The following is a 20514-nucleotide window of genomic DNA, read 5'->3' as shown; positions in this document are numbered from 1 at the left end:
GATCATAACCATTAGTTTAAGGTTCATGCCAAACACCACTTCCATTGCAACCCTTTGCTTAACTCGACAGAGGTCTCAGTTCTAGCCAATCGGTTCCACTCATCCCACCCCATCACATGACACCCACTCCTGCAATACCAAGCTCTTTGCCCCCTTCCAAACTCCCCCTGGCTTCTCTTCTCCACCTGTCTGTCCTTTTCCTTCATCAAACATTTCTCATACACCATCTTTCTTATAAAGTTTTCCCAAGATACAGCCATTTCAGCAATCTCCTCACCACCTTGTGTCAATATGAACCATTTGTAGACATGAGAAATTGGCTCTGCTCAGTTTCAGAAAATCATGTATAATCACTGTGAGTTTAGTGGGGAAATAAGACAGAATTTCAATTCCCAAACACCTTTGACAGAATCAAACATGCAGACCAGAATGGCATTCCAGAAGCTTGTTCTTGAGACTCAGGTTCCAGTATAATAATAATGCATGGCACTAAACATAGGTCAAATTGTGTATATTAGATAATAAAAATGTTTATTTTTCTGTACTTTCTCTCTCTCTGTAGAGGATAAGGAATCTATACACTTTCCTTAAGTCCGTGTTCAGCTCCCTTCTGCTTTTGTCTAGGATGAGGTCTGCTGTTGAAGAGTTTATTTTCATTAGGGAGTTGAGTAGGTATATATACCTGGAGAGAGGAAAAGAGGGATTGATGGTGGGGTTCAGATTTACCAATAAATGAGACCAGGTAGCAAAAAGGAAATTCTACCATAATGCTTCCCCCAGCTCCCAAATCTCCAGGATTAAAACCCCGTGATTCACTGCTTTCTCCCAAGCATGCAACATCAAGAATACCACAAGGGTTAGGATGAAGCTGACCAGAATGCTGGCTCCCAAAAAGATTTTCACTTTTTGCATTTCAGGCCTTTGTTGTTAACTAAAGTTGGCAAGAAGTTTTGGAGTCATGGTTACCCCTCTGCACAGCTGTTCCTTATTTTTTTTATTACCAGCATAGATTCAATCACAAGAGAAAAAGGAAGTTTATTATTTCAAATAGTTTCTTTAAATCTGAAAACCCAGGAAATAAGCCTGCAGTCATAAAAACATATAAATTCAATCATAGCACCTCAGTCAGGAAAAACATCAGGCCTCATGAGCCAAGCAACCTTAGGCCCAGTCCCTGCTCAAACACCCTTACCAAACACTCCATCCTAACTATGATTTAAAACCAAACCAAGCTCAGTCACTTATTTGTCTCTGAGCACAAGAGTGGCATTGGGATGTAGAGGGTTTCAACTGAGAGCAAAAATCCCTTCTCACATCTGAACCCCAGCAAGATGGCTGCAGAAAATCTCAGTTTTCAGACAAATATTCTACTTGAAATAAAAAAGCAGGAAAATATTTTTGTTTCTAATAAAATTGCTTGATTTTAATAATAAAGCTCTATACTTAGATTTTTCTCCAATAATATGAGAATGTCAGGGTAACTGACTTCCATTTCCCTGATATTAATGTTCCTAATTCTAATTTCCAGGTCAAAGCATCAAGAGTGAGAGCACATGGAGAGGAATGTCTCGTGGTTGCCTGTCTCCATTAGTCCTCACTGGAACACCATCATGTATCCAGGTGGAAACACATCATCCATATGTATGATAGAAACAGTGAAGAGTCAAAACAGATCTCAAAATCTTCCACCGTACAAGCTCTAAGTATGTCACATGAAGTGACCTTTTCATACGACATTAGAACACAACACTGTTGGCTGAGCCCAGGTGAAGAGTCAGTCTCCTGTTGGAAGCTCAGTCCAAATAATCTGCTACTGAGACAACCAGAAGGCAGTTATCAGCCCTTATTACTAATGGTGGTTGAATTTGGGTAACTTAAACGGACATTTTATGAGATTCCAATGCAGTCAAATATAGGCATTTTTATTGTTGCAGCTGTTATACTTAAATAATCACAACAGTGAACTCTTCATTTCTCAGCTTCTTGTAAGCCAATCACAGGGCAATAGTTACAACTTCTTTAGACTATCTGCTTTAAGCACACAATCAAACATAGCAAAGTTGCAGGAGAGAAAGAGGAAGTTTTATTATTACGTTGGGGAGGGAAAAGCAGTCCCATTTGATACATTAAAACTGCATTTTTCTTATGCAGCTGTCTTAGATATGAATATATATGTAGATATATTTAACTGTATTAAATTTCAGTTGTAACTTCTACCATTTTGAAAAAGCACTGCCTGTACCAACATCTATGCAACAGAGGCCTGTACCACAAACAGTTCACTGGATTCCCCATGAATCATTCCAGGGCATTCCATTTGAGACACATTCCTGGGACTTCCCTGGTGGTTCAGGCGTTAGGGCTCCACACTTGCACTGCAGAGACGGCAGGTTTGATCCCTGGTGGGGGAATGAAGATCCCTCGAGCTGCATGCTGCTGTAGAATAAAATAAAATACACATTTCTACCGGTGTGAGAACCCAGCTGTGCCTAGTGACGCCTCACTGACATCTAGGGTGAATCTTCACCAGGTGATTGTTTCCAGAGAAAAAGTTTAAGTGGAAAAAAAAAATGTAAAGGAAAACGTTAAGACCAGCAGGCCCAGGTCAGGGCCCTCTCTGTGGCATGTGCGAGGAGCCTGCAAAGAAATGTCTTGTTGCATCTTAGACCCAGAAGCAGCCTGTACATTTCCCTGGGATACAAAATCATCTGATTAATGTGGCCAGCTGCCCATTCCCTTTGCTTTCCCATTCTGGGTCCATTGTTGCACCAAGGTGTCCCCACCTTTCCCTCTATGTGACTTGTGAGCTCACAAGGCTGGTGTGACTTGTCATAACCCAGAGTAGAAAGTGTCAGAAAAGATAGCAGTTATCAGGTGAAAGCAGCCGGATCCACTTAAAAGTCCTTAGGAGAGATTTTTTTTTATCTGAGCATTTGCTCTCCCCACCCCCACTTTTAAGTTAATCAATTCTGCCTATTTGGAGTTCTGGAAAATATGAACAGAATGAGTTAAGTCAAAAGAAAGGTACCACCTTTTGTAAAAGAGTGGGAAGTACCACCCAAGAGTGAAGGAATCTCTATTTGTTGAAAGACGGTGAGCTACTGACCTTTCTGGATTCTTGACCTATGCCTTCTTTTCTTTGTAATACCTAAACTCATTCATTTTTTGGTACAGAATACTGTGTGATAGGCCATGCTGATACTCTTTCACACCCCAAAGCTCCTCAAGCTGTCTCTAGAAACACATGCTGAGCAAAACAGTCCATGAGAAAGTTATTATCTATTGTTCACCCCAAAGTAACATCACGCAGGGAGTTGACGATCAAAGGCCATAAAGGAAAATCGCATCACTGAAGAAGTCACTGAAGAAGTGACTCCAAAACATCAGTACGATCTATTGAGGGAAAGGCATTTTCATGAAAAGGTAACTCTTTGAATGCATCTAGGAATTTGCAAACATACTCTGAGTGGATCACAAAAGTTCTCCTAGGAACTCTCATTACCTTCCAGTGCCCCCACCCCTCCTCCCTGGGGCAACTTCCCAGGAAAGCAGCTCTTGGTGTTGAACTTCGGTTAGTTTCTTAATGACCCTAAGGGACTTGGCGACTGCTCTGCAAGCAGGCTGGTTGCTCTACAATGCGTGCGGGCAGGCTGCTCCTCCCTGCGCCCCAAATCTGGAGCTCTGACTTAATTGCGCAGGTATGCACTATTGCCCCTCCCCCCCCACCCCAAAATAAATGACCTCACTCGGATCTTCTTATTTCCTGCACTGAAGCGGGTTGCCCATGAGCTTAGCCACTGATTCCTTTGGAGTTGCCTAGCTGGCTTTTCGTCCTTTTCTCTTGTGCGTTTGTTTTCTCAGAGTGAACACTTGTGGGGGCCCCGACTCCACTGATTGAATGACAGGAAACTGGCCATGGCATTCTCTCTTCTGTTCCTAGAGAGTTAGGAAGTCTGGGAATGGGTTTGGCAAGAAGGTCCCTCATACCCTCAACCCTATTGCTTCTAGTGCTGCCCACTTCTTTCCAGTTACAAGCGCAAAAACCTGTATTTATTGCTCTCTGGGCAGCTTCAGAGTCTCCCACGTCCCTCAGGCCAGAGGGTGTCCCCAGGAGCCTTCTTTCTGAAAGAGGGACCCAAAAGTTGTTGAAGAAGAGACCCAGGGATTGCCAGCCTAGGCTTCTCTTCCAATTGTCCCTGCTAGTTGCGTGGGCCTGCCAGCCCCCTCCTCTGAGCTTCAGCTTCCTTCCTGCCAATGCCTTTGTTTATCTGAAGCACCAAGTTTCCACTGGGAAGCCTGAAAGAGTGACCAGTGGTTCGAGACTTTTTTTTCCCCCTAACTATCTCATCTTCTTGACCAGAAGTCTTCCCATTTTCTTTTCTCTAACGATGTCATCTTCTTTCCTTAACTGGATGCTTGTTTGTTACTACTTTTCTGGGAATGTTCGACTGAGCTGCAGAGACACAAGCAGCAGAGCAGCAGGACTAAAGGCGTCGGTGTGGGACCCCGGCGCCAGTGCCCCTCCAATCATAACTTCCCCAAACATGCCCAAACGGTTTCCTTCCAGGCTTTTCACACCTACAGCGCCCATGGCAAGTCTTTAACTTTTAAGTGAAATGATCTTTAAAGAAATAAAGAGTTTCACAAAATGGATTAAAGACCTAAATGTGAGACTGGACACTATAAATCTCCTAGAGGAAATCATAGGCAGAACACTCTGTCAGAAATCACGGCAACATCTTTTTTGATCCATCTCCCAGGAAATTGGAAATAAAATCAAAAATAAACAAATAGGACCTACTCAAACTCAGAAGTTTTTGCTCAGCAACGGAAACAATAAATAGAGTGAAAGCACAACCCACAGATTGGGAGGAAATATTTGCAAATGATGTGACCGATAAGGGATTAACTTCTAAAATATACAAACAGCTCATGATGCTTAACAGCATCAAAACAAATAACCCACTCAAAAAATGGGCAGCGGACCTAAATAGACATTTCTCCAAAGAAGACACACAGATGGCCAATGGGCACATAAAAAGATCTTCAGCTTCACTAATTAATCAAGAAATGCAAATAAAAACTACAAAGAGATATCACTTCACACCAGCCATAATAGCTATCATCAAAAAAATCCACAAACAAATTCTGGAGAGGATGTAGAGAGAAGGGAACCTTCCTATACTATTGGTGGAAATGTAAATTCCTACAGCCATTATGGAGAACAGTATTGAGGTTCCTTAAAAAGCTAAAAGTAGAGCTACCATATGACCCTGCAATCCCACTCCTGGATATATATCCAGAGAATATCTGAAAGGATAGATGCACCCCAATGTTCGGGCAGCACTGTTTACAATAGCCAAGACATGGAAGCAACTTAATGTCCATCGACAGAGGAATGGATAAAAGAGATGTGGTTCACATATACAAAAGAATATTACTCAGCCATTAAAAAGAATGAAATAATGCCATTAGAAGTAACACAGACGGACCTAGAGAATGTCATACTGATAGAAGTAAGTCAGACAGAGAAGAAGAAATAATCCATGACATCACTTATATGTAGAATATAAAAAGAAATGATATAAATAAACTTACAAAATGGAAAGAGACTCACAGACTTAGAATATGAACTTATGGTTGCCAGAGGGAAGGGATAATGAGGGCATTTGGGATGATCATGTACACACTGCTATATTTAAAATGGATAATCAACAAGGACATTTTGTATAGCACATGGAACTGTGCTTAATGTTATGTAGCAGCCTGGATGGGAATGGGGTTTAGGGGAAGAATGGATACATGTATATGTATGGCTGGGTCCCTTCACTGTTCAACTGAAACTATCACAACATTGTTAATCAGCTATACCTCAATACAAAAGTTCAAAAACACACACACACACAAAAAAGAAAAGAAAAGAGAAAAGAGTTTCAAAGGGTGAACTAAAGGAAAGAACAGTACACTAAACACTTAGCCTAAAATAGGAGGGAAAAAGCAGCTGGTCCAAAGTTATTTGATGGATATTCTGTATCCTTCCTTCTGTAACTTTATTCTTGCCCATGCCAAGTCCTAATTCAGCCTTCAATTTTGTCTTAAGAAGGTCTTTAGGGTTACAAAATCATTTCTCTATCCAAATCCCGTGACCCTCTCCTAAGCATCTGAGAATTTAAACATCCCTCCAGAGAGAGGATATCGGGAATTCCCAGCCTGCACTTTATATGACATCTAAATAATGACCGTATGTACAATATCCCATGTGAACTGTATTGGGCTTCCTCACAACATGGCAGCCTCAGGAAAGTAGGTTGCTTATATAGAAGCTGAAGGTAACAAGAGCATGTATTCCAACAGGCAAGTTAGAAATATCGTGATTGCCTTTTTTGAACTTTCCTTGGAAGTTACATAGCATCACAGTCAGAAAAGCCAGTCCAGTTTTGGAGGGAGGAAACATAACCCCCATCTCTCGATGGGGAGAATGTAAAAGGATCTATGGACATACTAAACAATATTGACTGACCCTCCCTTTTGTCTTGCAATTAAGTTTTCATCACCTTGATCTTCTCAGTTCTTCTGACTGGTCTATCTTCAGGTGATTTCCATATTGAAAATGTTGGCAGGTGAGGGAACTAGTCTCCAAAGATGGCCCCTTAACAACCACTCCTCCCAGTACAGTGCTTCTGTGCAGTCCCCTCCCACACTGAGTCTGGACCGGCACTATGGAGGAGGTGATGCCATGTGACGTCCAAGAAGCCTTGCTGCTCATACTAGGGTCTTTTGAAATGGCCGTTCAGGGGAAAGTCAGCCGCCATGTAAGAAGTCTAATCTGAGACCACCATGCTGTGAGGAATCCTATGTGGTTCACATGGAAGAACTGCATGAAGAGAACAAAATGCTTGGGGAGCCCCTAGAGATTTCTGCCCTCTCAGCCTGGATGGCAGATGCATAAGTGAAGAAGCCATCTTGGATGTCCAGCCTGGTTGAGCATTCAAATGACTCCAGCCCAGCCACGATCTGACTGCAAACACACTTGAGACATCAAGCAAGAATGATCCAGCTGGGTCTAGACAATCCCCAGAATCTTGAGAGATAATATCAAATTGTTACTTTAAACCAATAATTGTGTGATGGCTTGATAGCAATAGAACACCAGGTTCTATCCATGCCGCCTCTGAATGTCTCCCCAGTCTGGTCCTCTTAGGCAGAACTTTGGCTTCAAATACTTGCTAAGGCAAATCTTGCTGTCTGGTCAGAGGAAGGACTCATACATTTAGAGAAGTTGCTCTTGGATATTACACTAGACATGCTCGCTGCTGCTGCTAAGTCGCTTCAGTCGTGTCTGACTCTGTGCGACCCCATAGACGGCAGCCCACCAGGTTCCCCCGTCCCTGGGATTCTCCAGGCAAGAACACTGCCATTTCCTTCTCCAATGCATGAAAGTGAAGAGTGAAAGTGAAGTCGCTCACTCACGTCCGACTCTTAGCGACCCCATGGACTGCAGCCTACCAGGCTCCTCCGTCCATGGGGTTTTCCAAGCAAGAGTACTGGAGTGGGGTGCCATCGCCTTCTCTGAGACATGCTCACAAGGAACCATAAAATAAAGGTCAATACTTCCCTGGTGGCACAGACGATAAAGAATCCGCCTATAATGCAGGAGACCTGGGCTTGATCCCAGGGTTGGGAAGATCCCCTGGAGAAGAGAATGGATACCCACTCCAGTATTTTTGCATGGAGAATTCTATAGACAGAGTAGCTTGGCAGCCTACAATCCATGGGGTTTCAAAGAGTTGGACATGACTAATCGACTAACACTTCCACTTTCACAGAGAAAAAGTACCATGAGAACTTGGGGGAAAAAAAAAAAAAGAACTTGAGGAAAATAGAGGATTAATCCAGCCCAAAGCTCGTGGGCCTGAAGAGGAGGTGATATCGAATTGGATCTTAAATGCCAAGAAGGAATTTGTGGCTTTGTTTTATAGAAATAGGGAATTACTATGGGTTTCTGAGCAGAAAGGTGTGTGATAAAAAACTTTTTTCAGGAAAACTAGTCTGAGAGCAGTGTATAAATACAGTCAATTGCATTTGGGAGACACTAGGCAGGAGTCGTCTATGACAGAGAGGAGGCCAATAAAAAAGTGTTACGACCATCTGGGGAGAACAAGCTCTTGCACTTGGTGTGGCAGTAAGAAGAGGGTAAAACTAGATTTAGGAGACATTCCAGAGGTTCATATGACCCTGAAACACTATATATTTCACACACGTATTATATGTGAAATAGTAAAATTATGATACCAATTCTCCCATCCGTGAAAAAAATGAAAACAAATAATTCTAAAACTTTTACTTTTGAATAAATGTTGTATTTAGAAGAAAGTACCTTTAAAAAAACAGTTTATGTTCTGGAAAAAAAGAGAAAGTAATTTATATCTGTAACTGTATGTGCCATCAGAGATTACCCTTTTGAACATTGCTAGAAAACATTTCTAATATATTCATATTGATTTACAATTTTTGTCACTTATCCATCCCTTTGGAACGTTAATAATGAAAGAAGCTGCAAAAAAAAAAAAAAAAAAAAAAATTCAGGGCACCTTCATTACTAATTTTAAAACCCACATTGGCAGCTGGTGGCACAGTGCGGTCCCTACAAATATTTTTTAAAGTATGAGCTCCCTCTAGTGGCCAAAATAGTCCTTATCACCTGATCAAATCTGTGCCACCTATTCATATTTAACTAATTTTAATGGTAAAAAAGTTTAACTTCTAGAACTGAATTTGTACTTTAAAATATTTCTTTGCCATGTTCTGAATATGCTCAATAATATTCACAGTAAATTTAAACATCTACTATTATTGTTATGATTTGTAATTATCAGTTTTCAATAATGTGTTTATTGAGTTTCAGATCACACCAAAATGCAATTATCACTTAACTAATGTACAAGCTAATTTCCTAGATATATCCCCAAGAAGTGAGGTCATCATTTGTCACTCTATAAAATGTCCTCATCGATGAACCTATATCCTCTTAAAACTAGTTCAGTTTGAAACTATTCCAGAAATATACATTTCCCAACCAAATCCCATCATTCCTTGCAGTGAGGGATCACTCTGAGTGGATTCCATTGAATCACTTCTCCCCGCGGGACAGAGTCAGACAAAATCGGGATTTGGAGGAGTTAGGGGAGTGAACGCAAGACTAATACTGTCTACTGTGTCTACTGTGCGTCAGGTGTTAGGTTTTATGCTTTACATCCACTATCTCATTTGAAGCCCTAGAGGGATGATATTCGGTTCCTCTACTATTTAACACAAATTTTCCAGACTCTTACAAGTCATAATAAGGCTTAGAAGAAAAGTAGCCATCTTCTTTGCATCTCTGGGTTAGGGTACACAGAGCCAAGTGGGGAGACCAATAAGGACGCAGATGAATGTCCTCACTGGGCAGGTGGAAACCCAGGCGCTGAGAAACCCCCAGGAGGGGCTCTTCAGCCCAACTGCAGAGGAGGAGGGTGGCAAGCAGCAGGGAGAGTTGCCTTGAAGAGCAGGGGATATAAGTGGAGTCTTTAAGGATGCTGAGGAGTTGGCCTGGCAGAGGGACAGTATGTGCAAAGGCCTGGATGGAGTCAGAAGAGAGCGTTAATGCGTGTTGGCTGACACTTAGGGAAGGGTGAATGGTTAACATTCCATTGTCAAGAGACCAAGTCAACACCAGAGAAGTTAACACAGAATCCTGCCAAGATAAAAGTGAGGCCTGGGTGATTGCATAGCTGCTAGCTGTTCACCTCCGCCTTATGTATTGGGGGAACGTGACAGCCCTGATCAAGGTGATGCCAGGAGAAGCTGACGCCAACATAAGTAATTACGAGGCCAGCTCTGCAAACACCTCCCTCTTGGAAGCTAACAACTGCTGCAGTTGTGTGTCTGAAGCAACAGTGTGAACACCCGAAGTGATGTGGTAGCCAGTTATGATGAACGCAATACGGCTCGCTTTGGGAGTGAGCCTTGGGAATGGGTGGAGAGGGCGGCTTTCTCTTTCGAAGGCTGTTTGTCCAGCCTTAGATCCTGACCTTAAAATCCAACCCAGCTGCCCCATCCCAGCACTATGACTGTGGACCTGTGTCTTCTAGCCCGATGGGACCTGAAGTGAACAGGAAACACAAACGTGTGTAGTCAAAGTTACTCTTGAAAATACCTTAAATTATCCAAGAAGTGATCCACAGAAACATGGTTTTGTATATACAACCCAGTACAGTGAATTTCATAAACCCTGCAGTGGGAGACCTGCAGAACTAAACTAGGAGAAGCCTCTATGACATGTCTGGGTGTTCAAACCAATCTTCCTTTAAAGTCATCTGAACAGACCCCTTCCTCTCAATTTTCATAATGCTTATTCCTCTCACATTGTCTTTAAAGCTACTTTGTTTTCCTCCACTTGTATTAAGGTATACTTTACACATAATAAAATTCACCCATTTTATATGTATAGTTGATGAATGTTGAAATTGTACAGTCTTATAGTCACCACCATAAGATATTAATATAAAAACATGTCTGCCATCCTGGAAATTTTTCTTGTGTCCTTCCTTTGAAGTCAGCCCCCTCCTCCAAACTCTGGCCAAAGGCAACCTCTGGTCTTTTTATTGCTATAGTTTTGCCATTTCTAGAATTTTATAAGTAGAACCATATACCGTCTTTTAATTAGAATAAAGGTGTTGAGGTTTATCCATGTTGTCTGTGTGTATCAGCAGTTTGTTCCTTTTTTGTACTTAGTGTTGATTGCTGCCCAGATTCACAGGACAAATTACAATAAAATTTCAAAGACTTCTCTGCAGTCAATGAAAACGCAAGATGTAATAGACCTCAATGGCCTTAACAAGGAGGCCTGAGATGAACTTAATTACTGGGCCGTGCAATGCCTACCCCAAATGCTGTTAGATTCACAGCTTGTAAGAGTCAATGTGGATATAGATACCTGTTGGACATGACATCAGTAAGACATGTCAAAGCTATTCATCACTCTCAAGTTTTGTTAAATCTGTAAAGAAACGACCCCTCTCTCGCGACTGGTCGGGAATCTTGCTGTGCTCCCGAGAAGGCAGCTTCTGCTGACCTTGAAGAGCACGTGAGAGAGGGGCAGTGCCTCTTTTTCCCTCTCCCCTTAGCAACCTGGCTGCCAGGATCACCACCTGGGCCATCCGTGGACTGACAGTGGCACTGTTCTCCAGGAGGCTGGGCCCAGGGACTTCCTTGGAATGAAGTGGATGGAGGTGACTAAGGAGGTGACTAAGGAGGAAACAGGGCTTGAGGAGTGGGTCTAGGAGGAAGGGTGGGGTTCATTTGTGTAGAAAGTATGGATGGTAAAGTCATTATTAATGATTCTGAGAGGCAGCCAGAGAGAAACTACTGCAAGCCGACCACCCTGGACAACCCAGTACCTACGTTCTGGAGGGTGTCCTCCGCAAGAACAGTGCATTTGTCAGTAGGAAACTTTGTGCAAAGGTCCCAAAGCAATTCCTGAAAAGTACTATTTTATCTTGTGTTTAGAAAGATCTAGACAAGGATATCTGGCAATGACTATAGTAGGTATAATACAGCCCATTGCGAGGGAGGCCTGGGTCTTAGCTCCCTGCAACAGTGTTTCTCAAGAAGACTTGAGCAATTTTCTCTCCGCTTCAGTGTTTATAGTTATTACAAAAGTATGGATAATAATAACTTGCACAGTTCAGAGCAGTGAAAGATGGTCATAAGTTGTATACTGCTGTAATTCAAAGCCCAAGATTGGTAAAAATCTCAGTTCTGTAGCTTCTTACCTTTAAGGTGATGATCAAGTCACTTAATCACTTTGTACCTCAATCTCCTGATCTGAAAAATGGACATAATAATGATAATATTAATATTTATCTCTATAATGCTGTGGAGAAGAAACAATGTAAGTATATGACATGCTAAGGCTGATGCTTGGCAATAGGAACCTTTCAATTAACTACAGTTGTTGTAATTATCATTAATGTTGCTATTATTATTGTTGTTGTTATAATGACTCTAGCCTTATCTTCCACTTCTAATATTTCCTCTGTTAACGAATCCTTTAGTATAAAATCTAATCTCTTCCTTGACCCAGACCTTTTCATCTTGACTGAATATATGTACACCTGTCGGTCCCCAGTCTCATCATTATGCAATCCCAGACCTTTGACCAAGTGTATCCAAAGCAAGTAAGTTTACAGTAAATACATTTGTCATTTACATTATCAGATGGCATATTTTCCCCTAGAATCCTAATATTAAAAACATACAGCATTGCTAAAAGCATTAAATGAAATGAAGCTCAATATAGCTACACTAATCTGTGCTTTCTAAATTTACTGACAGAAGTGAAGAAAGTAGGTTGGCATGGCTTTTGTACAATTTCTGTATCACACTAACCTAAATTCAAACAGTGTGTTTAGATAAAAATATTGTTCCCTCCAAGGAAGCTCCTGACTTTGCAGAGAAAAACACTTCTATGTGGAACATTACTTACACAATGAGCACCTTGCTTCCTGGAGGAGAAACGCTGCAAGCACATCACCACCACATTCTCCAGAAGTAAAGATTCTCTGGTGCCCAGTCACCACCAAGGAGGGGTGTCCAAACTGGGGAACAAATGGCACCAACAGTTTAGCACCACCGGGCACCTTTGAGGGGTCAGAAGTGGTAGGGTTCTTGTCAGATCAGTGCTGACCTCCTGTTGTGGCCAGGCTGACTGAGAGGGACTGGGAGGAGGCAGGAAAGAAACCAGAACCGCAACTAACATGTGGCTGGCCAAACCTCCAGGGACAAAGTAACCACCCTAGAACTTCAAAGAAAATAATCACCTGGGAGGTTCTTCCTTAGAGAGATAGAGGGTTGTTAAATTTATCCAGATGTGAGGGAAACTAATTTTATTTTTCTCTTATTCAGAAAGAACAACCAAGAAGAAAAGGAGGGACTTCCCTCGTGGTCCAGTGGCTAAGCCTGCACTCCCAGTGCAGGGGGCCCAGGTTGGATCCCTGGTCGGGGAACTAGATCCCACATGCCACAACCAAGAGTTCAAATGCTGCAATAAAGATCAAAGATCTTGAGTGCTGCAATTAAGACCCAGCACAGCCAAATAACTAAAAAAAAACTTTTTTAAAGAAAGAAAAGCAGTGTTCTTAAGAAGAAGTATAGTTTATCAATTAAAACATTAGAAAACATACTTCTTTCCCAAATTTACATTGAACTTACTTCCTAACTTACTTCCTCATTCCGTATGCAACCTTGTGGACTTAAGGTGGCGATTCCTCAGGGTCAACTGTACACCTCCCTGTCTGTTCCCCCTGCTCGGGAGGAAGATATTTGAAGCCACATTTGTGTCTGCTTCACTTCTGGAGTGCATAGGCCAGCATCACACACTTTCTAGATAACTGAGGAGATTCTGATTGGATTCATGCTTCATAAAATGAAACCATCAGCTCTGCTTAAAAGAAACCATCATTCTTTTTTAAAGTTAATTTTTATTGGAGTATAGTTGGAGGAGGAAATGGCAACCCACCCTAGTATTCTTGCCTGGGAAAGCCCATGGACAGAGGAGCCTGGCAGGCTGCAGTCCATTGGATCACAGAGAGTTGAACATGACTGAGTGAGTGAGCAGCAGCAGCAGGGGCATGGCTGCTTTACAATGTTGTGCTACTTTCTGCTGCACAGCAAAGTGAGCCCGTTATGTGTCTTCATATATCCCCTCTCTTTTTGTTATCATAATTTTCATTTCAATCCACTTACCTTTACACCAAGGTAAAACTGGCAGAAATCTATGTAAGACTGGGAGAAACTAAATCTTACAATAAGCTACAGTTAGCAAGAATAGTCTCTACATGTATCTTGTGTTTTCAATCCCAGGTCCCACAGGATTTTAGAAGGATATGTTACATTTTTTTCTGTTTAGTGGAAAAATAAAAATCATGAAAAATGAGTACAATTTCTGTGGTGGTTTAGTCACCAAGTTGTGCCCGACTCTTGCAGCCCCATGGACTATAGCCTGCCAGGCTCCTCTGTCCATGGGATTCTCCAGGCAAGAATACTGGAGTGGGTTGTTGTTTCCTTCTCCAAGTACAATTTATATAATAGTCAACAAGAAGTTAGTAAATAAATTCTGGAAATTGATAAAATGGCATACTATGTGGTCATTAAAATTACGAGAGAGCTCTATACTTACTAACAATGCTCTCCTTGGAAAAAATTTTTATTAAAAAAAAGCAGTTTAAAGTATGTATGATAGAATACCTGTTTTGGTAAAAATATGTATGACTGTTAGTGGAAAAATATGTATGAATGTATGTTTGTAAATAGGAAGATAATTTCCTCTCAGGTTGGCAGATATGTATATATATTTGGCTGATCTGCATAGCATGTAGGATCTCAGTTTCCCAACCAGGGTCCAACCTGTGCCTCCTCCATTGGGAGCATAGAGTCTTGACCACTGGACCTCCACAGAAGTCCCATGGAAGTCCCTGGATATTTGTTTTGATATTTTATATATTACTATATCTTCTGTTTTTAAAATGATAGAAAAGTATTACTTTATAGTCAAAAACACTAGTTTAAAAGAATATGTAGTGTCGCTCTTAAAGAAAATATTTTTAAATTACTCAAAATCTCATCACCTGTAACTATGTAAATACCTTATTATATCATTTGTATTGGTTAGTTAGTTTTATTATAAACTACTTAAAAATTTAGTGCCTTAAAATGCTAATTTATTATTATAGCTCCTGAGTCTGTTGGGCTGCTTGATCTAGACTAAGTTTGGCCAATATTATGGGTTGAATCATGTCCTCCAAAACTTCATAGTTTGAAATCCTAATCCCTAGTACCTCAGAATGTGACTGTATTTGGAGACAGTGCCTTTAAAGAATTAATCAAGTTAAAATTAGGTCATTATGGCAGGCCCTATTCCAATTTCATTGGTGTTCTAATAAAAAGAGATTTGGACATAGACATACATAGAGAGAGAACACCATGTCATCTTGAAGACTCATCTGAAAGACCAGAAGAGAGACCAGAAGAAACCAACCCTACCAGGCCCTGATTGCAGACTTCCAGCCCCTAGAACTCTGGGAAAATACATTTACGTTGTTTACACAGCCTGGCCCGTGGTACTTTGTTGTGACAGTCCTAAAAAGTAACATAGCAGATATGAGCTGGGCTCCGGGTCCAAGTGAACTGGGAGCTCTGCTCTGGGCTGTGTTTGACAAGTTGCCTGGGGCAACTCACCCTCCATGTCTACATTCCTACTTCTGGGACCTGTTGCTAGCCCCCGGCATGTCGCACCCAGGGATGGGAGGAGCACAAGAGATAAAGTGGAAAAATCTTTTGAGGCCTAGTCTTGGAGCTAGCAAAGTACTGACTGCTTCCTTCTATTAACCAAAGCAATTCGAATGACTAAGCCCAGGGTAGAGAATGAACTCAATCTAAGTCAGTCAGTTAGAGGCATGCCTGCTGTGGGAGAGAATGGAAAAGAGATCCAGCAAAGTGTGGACATGGAGAAGAGCAAGTGGGGGAGGAGCGACTAGGGCCAATAACATACTATCTTAGATGTCCACACAAGCTTATATTGCAAGTCTTACACCATATGCGCTTAGTCGCTCAGTCGTGTCCGACTCTTTGCTACCCCATGGACTGTAGCCCGCCAGGCTCCTCTGTCCATGGGGATTCTCCAGGGAAGAATACTAGAGTGGGTTGCCCTGACCTCTTCCAGGGGATCTTCCCAACCCAGTGATCGAACCCAGGTCTCCCGCATTGCAGGCTAGTTCTTTACCGTCTGAAGCACTATGACACCATATGCTTACTATATGCTATATATTTCTAATTTTACTTACATTTAATCTTCTTTTAATCTTCTTCTACCTTTTTAATAGGACTGATAATTTAAAATTTCACTGAATGCAAAATATATCACATTAAATTTTTTTAATTAAAAAATTAAGAATTAGTCAATAAAATTAACACATATATGAACCAATATAAAAGTCTAATCCAAATGGAAAGCTAACAGCACAGTATAATTTTTCATACTTTGGGAATACTCAATATACATTTGTTGAATAGAGTCTATATAAATTTATTTTGAATGTGAGAACTGTTGCTAAAACCACACATTCAAAATGTGAGAACTGTCGTTTGCTGAAACAAACAAAAATAACAAAACAAAAAAATACATGCAAAAATACTGAGACAATATTGACTAAAAGTTTACAATTTGGTATCCACCATCATCTTTCTAGTTAGAAACATGTGGGAGTATTTTATGGATTTAAAACTTTTTGATTCACTTGGATGGAAGGTTGGCTAAAAGTTAGCTATTTAAAAAAACTATGATTCTGTTTTTGCACTTCAAAAACACTTCTATGTTTGTGTAAAAGGAATGCAAGAAAACATCAAGAATTTTGTTTTCTAAAGAGTGATAAACCTCATTTTCCTAAGAGGATCAAAAGATGAAAAATCTTTATGGAAGTTTCCTTCCTAAGAGAAAGTAAATCTTGGCTCCAAGTTCATTTTCCAAATCAGGAAGAAGTTTTTTCTTAGGATAGCAATGAACTTGAGAAGTAGAAAAAAATACATTTCCCAATTGTTAATTATTCTTATAATTTGGTTCTAAAAACATTACCATTATACGTATTTCTAAAAAGATTTTAGTGTCTTATGTAATCAGTAATGCAGTCACTTAAAAAACATGTGGAAATTGCAGAGCTAAATAGCGGACATATATTTATTACATTTGGTACATGCCCATACTCCAGGGATAGCTAAATGTGTGTATAGTACTCCTTTGTCTCCTCTTAGAAACCCTTCCAGAGCTCTGTTATGAATTATATTGTGTAAATATGTCCACATTCAGTTTCAGGAGAGTTATTCCCAAGTCGATTTCAAACTGAACACATGTTGCATCTGTTTTCTGTTTGTGAATACTCAATGCTTGGCACTTTAATTGGGATATTTTTCTTTGGAATGAAATAATTTCAAATATTTGCTTAATCAAAACATCAGTTTCCTTTTGCAGTTTCCATCCTGGATTGTTGGTAGGTTTCCCAGACCAGGTCTCCTGTGTGATGGAGAGGGACCCACCTCCCCTTGGTGGGGTGGGGAACAGAGGAGAGAGCAGGCCGATACGCAGACCACTGGCTCGTCCCTTCAGCACGTCCTGTGCCTCTCCAGATCCCACCTGACCTGAGGGCTATCCCACCTGACCTCAAGTACTCTGGAAGGTTTTAACTGTCTCATTTTCTTCTAATAATTTATCATCTTCTTTTCCTCTGAAAACTTTAATGGGTGCAGAAAAATTTTCCCTTCAGCTAAAGTTCTATGAATCCAGTGGAACCTCAGCTCTCTCCTCTGCCAGATTCAATCAGAAGTTTTTTGGGACCTTGATTTTGGGGGTATATGTGTTTAAGAGACATTAACCTGGCGGCAGGGTAGAGTGTGGGACAGTGTGGATTGAAGCAGAGAGGATGGAGGGAAGTAAGGCAAACCAGGAGGCCGTTGCTATTGTTCATAGGGAAAATGAGGAAGTTACGGCAATAGAATGGAAAGAAAATAGCCTGTGCTCCTGGGAAAACCACAGCCTTCAGAGTTAAAAAGGACTGGCTTTGAATCAGAGCTCAATCATGTATGAGCTCTGTGACCCCAAGCAAAATATCCAACCTCGCTAAATCTCAGTTTCTCTGCTTAGAAAATGAATGTGAAATAACATATAATTCTTGTGAGGACTAAATTATAGTTTTTAAGATGCCTAGTATATAATGTTAACATATGATTTTTAAATAGACACAAGTGAAAGTTATTATGAAGGAAGAAACAAAGGCCAACGGATTGAATATAGGAAACGGAAAGAGGAATATATTCAAAGATCAGAAAGTGTTCAGCCAATCAACACATTTCTCTAATTTACTGACCACAGGACATCTTTTTCTCCCTACAAGATAATTAATTAGCCAATGAACTGATTAATTATGGAATAACAACAGTAAATAACTTACCTTAAATTAAGTACTAGTAGTGGCAGAGACAAGATTCCAATTTTGATCTTTTGCTCCCCTTCTTTCTTTTCTTTACCTTCTCTTTCTGAAAAAAATTGATTTGAAAAATTTATTAGACAGGGCAGAGTCAAGGAAATTACCCACACCTCCAGGAGACTTGAAGTGGATTGTCAGAGTCTGAGCAGACTGAAGGGTGTCCACACAGCGCTGAGCAACTCTTGTGCCCCTCAAGGGACTGACTGAGGTCACTCAGGGCACTCACTGGGCCCGAGCTGGGCCACTCTTTGCATTTCTCACATGTACGAGCTCTTTTCTGCTGCAGGACACTAGGCATGCTGCCTTCTCTGTCTGGAGTCTGTAATACCTAACTCCTCACTAGGACACTTTCTATTCATTCTTTATTTTAAAATTCAATTTAATTTTCATTTTATACTGAAGTATATTTGATTTACAAAGCTGTTTCTTCCTTCCTTTTTTGGGGGGTGGGGGCTGCTCTGGGTCTTCTTTGCAGCATGCAGGCTTCTCTAGTTGTGGTACAAGGGCTTAATTGCCCTGCAGCATGTGGCATCTTAGTTCCCTGATTAGGGATTGAGCCTGCTTCCCCTGCCTTCGGAGGCAGATTCTTCACCACCAGGTAAGACCCTCTTAATCATTCTTTAGCTCTCAATTGAAAAGTTACTTTCTTAGATAGACGTTCCTGACAGCCTCTATCCCTCACTTCTCAATCTAACTCAATTTCTTCATATTCTTCTTATGCCACACCTTTTTCTGTTGTATATAGCACTGACCACAATCATAACCACATAATTGTCTACTTGTTGGCTTATCTAATGCTGCCTCTTTCATGAGACTAGAAGGTAGATTAGATTAGATTTAGGGCCAGTACTGTGAACGCTATAAGAAATATTTAGAAGAGATTCTAACAGAAATGTAGATTTTTTTTTTTGAGGCAAAATTCACATAACATAGAATTGAGCATTTTAAAGCAAACAATTTAGTGGCATTTAGTGCATTTGCAATGTTGTACCACCATCACTTCTATCCAGTTCTAGAACATTTTCATCACCTCCAAAGGAAATCTCATACCCATTAAGCACTTATTTCCAAATTCCCCCTCTACCCTAGTAACCACTAGTTTGCATTATCTAACAATTTACCTATTCTTGGTATTTCATATAAATGGAATCATATGATCTGTGATCCTGTGTATCAGGCTTCTTTCACTCACTGTAATGTTTTCAGGGTTCATCCACATTGTATTAGTACTGCATTCCTATAACATTTCACTATATATATATATACACACACACAATACTGACTAATATATAATTATATAATATATATATAACTAACACACACACACACACACATATATATATATATATATATATATATATTTGTTTGTAGTTTTTTCTTATATTTTCATCTTGCTTTGGTATCAGAGAAAGACTGGGTTCAAGGATGAGATAGTGTGCTCCTTCCTCTTCTACTTTTTGGAAGAGTTTGAGAAGTATTGGCATTAATTCTTCTTTAAATGTTTGGTGGGATTCGCCAGTGAAGTCATCTGGTCCTGGACTTTTCTTTGTAGGGAGGTTGGGTTGTTGTTGTTGTTGAACTGATTCAATCCCCTTTATTTGCTATATCTATTGAGATTTTCTGTCTAAGTCAGATTTGATAATTTGTGTATTTCTAGGAATTTATCCATACCTTCTAGTTTACTAAATTGTTGGCATGATTCTTCATAGTATTCTCTTATAATCCTCTTTTTTTTCTGTAAGTTTGCTAGCAATGTCTGCACTTACGTTGCTGATTTTAATTATTTATGCATTCTCTTTCTCTTAGTCAGCTGAGTTAAAACTGTCAGTTTTGTTGGCCTTTTCAAATTTGCTGAAATACATGAATCTACAAACAAATCTAATAAGCTCAATGCTCTCCAAGAATTATAAGCATGAGGAGATCTATACTGAGACACAGCGGGTCTCACAGTTTAGCATTAAGGCTTTTATTTTTTCAGGGTGTCACCTCAGGTCTTCTGTTTCTGAGCCCAGAGCCAATCTGGTCCAGCTTTTGTAGAGGGCAAACCTCTTCTGTTGGGGTGGAGGACAGGGGTGCCTGTTGGGCTTCTCAGGCTAGGGAGATCAAGCTGATCCTCTTGAAGACATCACAGTTTTCCCGTTTTCATTCTCATTCAGCACTGCAGCTTTCAGTGATGCTTCCCATTCTAAGCCTTTCTGGAGTTCACTGCTTCCTGACTTTCATCCTTGTAGGAGCTGGTTCCAGTCACCACTTTCCGTAACTTTTCAAAATGATCATTTTTCTTTTTTTGCTGTGGTATCCACTTCCATTCTCCTTTTGGACTTAGTTTTTGCTCCTTTTTATATTTTACTGGGCTTTCCAGGTGGTGCTAGTGATAAAGAATCTGCCTGCCAACGCAGGAGATATAAGAGATGCGGGTTCAATCCCTAAGTCAGGAAGA

At 40.6% G+C, this 20514-nt stretch overlaps 1 long non-coding RNA gene across 2 annotated transcripts in view; it reads right to left on the bottom strand.

Annotated features, from left to right (window-relative positions):
- LOC133253827 (uncharacterized) overlaps nt 1–14602 on the bottom strand; it is a 33693-nt gene extending 19091 nt beyond the window's left edge. For both annotated transcript variants that reach the window (XR_009738462.1, XR_009738463.1), the window contains exons 1-2: nt 12527–14602; nt 11814–11865 (exon numbers count right to left, since the gene is read on the bottom strand). This is a non-coding gene — a long non-coding RNA (uncharacterized LOC133253827). The remainder of the gene's footprint in view (nt 1–11813; nt 11866–12526) is intronic.
- Between the last annotated feature and the right edge of the window lie 5912 nt (nt 14603–20514).

The sequence above is a fragment of the Bos javanicus genome, chromosome 9 (assembly GCF_032452875.1).
Source record: "Bos javanicus breed banteng chromosome 9, ARS-OSU_banteng_1.0, whole genome shotgun sequence".
Lineage (NCBI taxonomy): Eukaryota > Metazoa > Chordata > Mammalia > Artiodactyla > Bovidae > Bos > Bos javanicus.
This window is presented reverse-complemented; position numbering and strand designations above follow the sequence as displayed.